Below are 5,104 nucleotides of genomic sequence, written 5' to 3' on the forward strand. Positions count from 1 at the left end.
ATGGTGCCTGATGGGACTGGCCTTGTTTTCCCACCTTGAAAGCTCCTCTTCTGCGCCTTGAAGCTCCCTTAAAAACACTGTGGTTGTCAGCCTTATATTCATTGCAGGCATGGCTGTGTGAGGGAAAAAGAGGATACACGAAGAGACAGGGTATTTCAGTTTCTGATTCAGAGCTCATCCTGTCCTGTTTTATAGCTAAAGGGAAACTCAAAGTGAGCCCTCGCTTCGAAGGAGGGCCCTGATATGCCATGTAGCGGAGTAGGCGTGCAAAGGCTTCCATGAGGCCTTAGTCGCTCTCTTGCTTTAGTTGAACGCTAGTAAGGTATTCAGGACTCCTAGACCCCTCGCGGCAGCACTCGTTTCCGTACAAGGACACTGAGTACTCCAAGGCTACCCTGGGCTTGCTGGGCCACAGTCAGACCCGTAGGCCTGTCAGGGTGCCCATGGGTAGGCGGAGTAAAGGGTAACACACTGCACGCTTCATTCGGGGAGCTAGGTATCCCCAGCTACAGAAAGGTTTCATCAACACGGTTCTAGAAAATCCAGCATAACATGGAAATCGTCCTCGTTACCCTAGTCTCAGCTGTACTGAGAAAAACTCTCTGCTTACAACTCCTTCTAGGACCTCATAACAAGTCACCGTATCTCAAGATTAAAGGCAGATTGCATTGCAACTTCCACTACAACACTGTTTTCTGTGGAACAATTCAGGCTTTTGGGAGAGGCACAGGACCCTAGGAGACCTAGGGCACTCTTTCGTCTAGGCAGTTCACTACACGCAGAGCACCCTGTGTAGAAAAGTTGAATGAGGGAAGAGCCAGGGAGGTAGCTAGGTCTCTTTTGACCTGCCAGAAGCCAGAGACACTTACGCTGCGTGTCAACCTGGAGATGGTGCCTGATGGGACTGGCCTTGTTTTCCCACCTTGAAAGCTCCTCTTATGCGCCTTGAAGCTCCCTTAAAAACACTGTGGTTGTCAGCCTTATATTCATTGCAGGCATGGCTGTGTGAGGGAAAAAGAGGATACACGAAGAGACAGGGTATTTCAGTTTCTGATTCAGAGCTAATCCTGTCCTGTTTTATAGCTAAAGGGAAACTCAAAGTGAGCCCTCGCTTCGAAGGAGGGCCCTGATATGCCATGTAGCGGAGTAGGCGTGCAAAGGCTTCCTTGAGGCCTTAGTCGCTCTCTTGCTTTAGTTGAACGCTAGTAAGGTATTCAGGACTCCTAGACCCCTCGCGGCAGCACTCGTTTCCGTACAAGGACACTGAGTACTCCAAGGCTACCCTGGGCTTGCTGGGCCACAGTCAGACCCGTAGGCCTGTCAGGGTGCCCATATGTAGGCGGAGTAAAGGGTAACACACTGCACGCTTCATTCGGGGAGCTAGGTATCCCCAGCTACAGAAAGGTTTCATGAACACGGTTCTAGAAAATCCAGCATAACATGGAAATCGTCCTCGTTACCCTAGTCTCAGCTGTACTGAGAAAAACTCTCTGCTTACAAGTCCTTCTAGGACCTCATAACAAGTCACCGTATCTCAAGATTAAAGGCAGATTGCATTGCAACTTCCACTACAACACTGTTTTCTGTGGAACAATTCAGGCTTTTGGGAGAGGCACAGGACCCTAGGAGACCTAGGGCACTCTTTCGTCTAGGCAGTTCACTACACGCAGAGCACCCTGTGTAGAAAAGTTGAATGAGGGAAGAGCCAGGGAGGTAGCTAGGTCTCTTTTGACCTGCCAGAAGCCAGAGACACTTACGCTGCGTGTCAACCTGGAGATGGTGCCTGATGGGACTGGCCTTGTTTTCCCACCTTGAAAGCTCCTCTTATGCGCCTTGAAGCTCCCTTAAAAACCCTGTTGTTGTCAGGCTTATACTCATTGCAGGCATGACTGTTAGAGGAAAAAGAGGATACAGGAAGAGACAGGGTATTTTAGTTTCCGAGTCAGAGCTCATCCTGTCCTGTTTTATAGCTAAAGGGAAACTCAAAGGGAGCTCTCACTTCGAAGGTGGGCCCTGATATGCCAAGTTAGCGGGGTAGGCGTGCAACAGTTTCCATGAGGCCTTAGAAGTTCTCCTGCGTTAGATGAACGCTAGTAAGGTTTTCAGGACTCCTAAATGCCTCGCGGCAGCACTCGTTTCCATACAAAGACACTGAGTACTCCAAGGCTTCCCTGGGCTTGCTGGGCCACAGTCAGACCCGTAGGCCCGTCAGGATGCCCCTGGGTAGGCCGAGTGAAGGGTAACACGCTGCACGCTTTACTCGGGGAGCTAGATATCCCCAACTACCGAAAGGTTTCATGAACACGGTTCTAGAAAGTCAGGCATGCCGTGGAAGTCGTCCTCGTTGCCCTAGTCTGAGCTGTACTGAGAAAAACTCTCTGCTTACAAGTCCTTCTAGGACCTCATACCTGAAGTCACCGTATCTCAAGGAGAAAGGCAGCTTGCATTGCAACTTCCACTACAGCACAGTTTTCTGTGGAACACTTCAGGCTTTTGGGAGAGGCACCGGACCCTCAGAGACCTAGGGCCCTCTTTCGTCTAGGCAGTTCACTACACGCAGAACACCCTGTGTAGAAAAGTTGAATCAGGGAAGAGCCAGGGAGGTAGCTAGGTCTCTTTTGACCTGCCAGTACCCTGAGACACTTACTCTGAGTGTCATCCTGGAGATGGTGCCTGATGGGACTGGCCTTGTTTTCCCACCTTGAAAGCTCCTCTTCTGCGCCTTGAAGATCCCTTAAAAACACTGTGGTTGTCAGCCTTATACTCACGGCAGGCATGGCTGTGAGAGGGAAAAAGAGGTTTCACGAAGAAACAGGGTATCCCAGTTTCTCGGTCAGAGCTCATCCTGTCCTGTTCTATAGCTAAAGGGAATCTCAAAGTGAGGCCTAACTTCGAAGGAGGGCCCTGATATGCCATGCAGCAGGGTAGGAGTGCGCAGCTTCCACGAGGCCTTAGTCGCACTTCTGCATTAGTTTCACGGTACAAATCTTCTCAGGACTCCTGCTCCCTTGCGTCTGCACCCGTTTCCGTACAAAGACACTGAGTAACCCCCAGGCTCCCCTGAGTTGAAGATCAACATTCAGACACGTAGGCCCTTCGGAGTCCCCGTGTCTGTGCCGAGTGAAGGGCAGCATGATGCACGCTCCCTCGGGGGAGCTCGATTTCCTCAGCTCACCAACAGCCTCAGGAACACGGTTGTAGTAGGTGCAGCATGCCATGCCAGTCTGCCTGCTTACAGTAGTCCGAGCTGTACTGAGGAAAACTCTTTGCTTACAGTTCCTTCTACCAGCTCCTAGCTGAAGTCAACCAACCTCTAGGAGAGAGTCGGCTTGTGGTCCAAGTGCAACTAGAGCACACTTTCTGGTGTAACGCCGCAGGCTTTTGGAAGATGCCCAGGAGCCCAGGACACCTAGGGAATTCTTTCATTTAGGCAGTTCGCTACACGCAGAACACCCTGCATAGAAAAGTTGATTCTCCAAGGACCCAGTGAGGAGCTAGGTCTCTTTTGACCTGCTAGAAACCACAGATGCTTCTTCTGCATGTCAGCCTGGAAATGGCGGCCTTAGGAGACAAGCCTTGTTTTCCCGCCTTGAAAGCTCCATTCATGCGGCCTTGAAGCTACCTGAAAAACACTGTGGTTGTCGGACTTGTCCTCACTCCAGGCATGGCTCTGGAAGAAAATGAGTTTTCTCGAAAGAAAGAGGGTGCTTCCAGGCCCTGGTGGGGAGCATATCCTGCCCTGCACTAGAGCTAAGGGGAATCTCAACGTGCGCCCTACCCTCGACCTAAGGCTCTGATTTGCTCTCCAGAAGGGTAGTTGTGCAGCATTTTCCTTGAGGCCTTAGTCACAGTCCTGCATTAGTTTAAAGGTACTACTCTTCTCAGGACTCCAGGCCCACTCGTGTCAGTACCCATTTGCGTACAAGAACTCTGAGTACCCCAGGACTCCCCTGGGCTTGCTGGGCCACACTCAGACCCGTAGGCCCTTCAGTGTGCCCCTTTTTAGGCCGAGTGAAAGATAACAAACTGCACTCTTTCTTGGGAAAGCTAGATTTCCTCAGCTCACCATCCGCCTCAGGAACACGGTTCTAGCAAGGCCAGCAAACCATGGAAGTCTGCCTCATCAGCCGATTCTGAGCTGTACTGAGTAAAACTCTCTGCTTTGAAGTCCTTCGAGGACCTCGTACCTGAAGTCACCGTATCTCAAGGAGAAAGACGGCTTGCATTCCAACTTCCACTAAAGCACAGTGTTCTGTGTAACACTTCAGGCTTTGGGACATGCACAGGGCTCTTAGAGACCTAGGGCAGTCTATTGTCTAGGCACTTCACTCCACGTACAACACCCTGTGCAGAAAAATTGATTCTGGGCAGAGCCAAGTAGGTAGCCAGGTCTCTTTTGACCTCTTAGAAACCACAGCTACTTATGCTGTGTGTCAATCTGGAAACAGGACCTGACGGGGCTAGCCTTGCTGTCCCATCATGAAAGCTCCTTTTATGCGCCTAGAAGCTAGCTGAAAAACACTGTTGGTGTCGGGCTTATACTCACGACAGGCATGGCTGTGAGAGGGAAAAAGAGGTTTCACGAAGAAACACGTATTCCAGTTTCTGATTCAGAGCTCATCCTGTCCTGTTCTCTAGCTAAAGGGAAACTCAAAGTGAGGCCTAGCTTCGAAGGAGGGCCCTGATACGCCATGCAGTGGAGTAGGCGTGCAGCAGCTTCCATGAGGCCTTAGTCGCTCTTCTGCTTTAGTTGAACGCTAGTAAGCTTTTCAGGACTCGTAGAGCCCTCGCGGCAGCACTCGTTTCCGTACAGCGACCCTGAGTACCCCGAGGCTCCCCTGGGATTGCTGGGTCACACTCAGACCCGTAGGCCATTCAGGGTGGCCCTACGTAGGTCGAGTGAAGAGTCACACGCTGCACTCTTCCTTGGACGAGCTAGATATCCCCAGTTCACCAACGGCTTCATGAACACGGTCCTAGCAAGTCCAGCATACCATGAAATTCGTCCTCGTTGCCCTACTCTGAGCGGTACTGAGAAAAACTCTCTGCTTACAAGTCCTTCTAGGACCTCATAGCTTAAGTCACCGTATCTCAAGGAGAAAGG

Source organism: Balaenoptera borealis (assembly GCF_965194805.1).
Source record: "Balaenoptera borealis genome assembly, chromosome: 8".
NCBI lineage: Eukaryota > Metazoa > Chordata > Mammalia > Artiodactyla > Balaenopteridae > Balaenoptera > Balaenoptera borealis.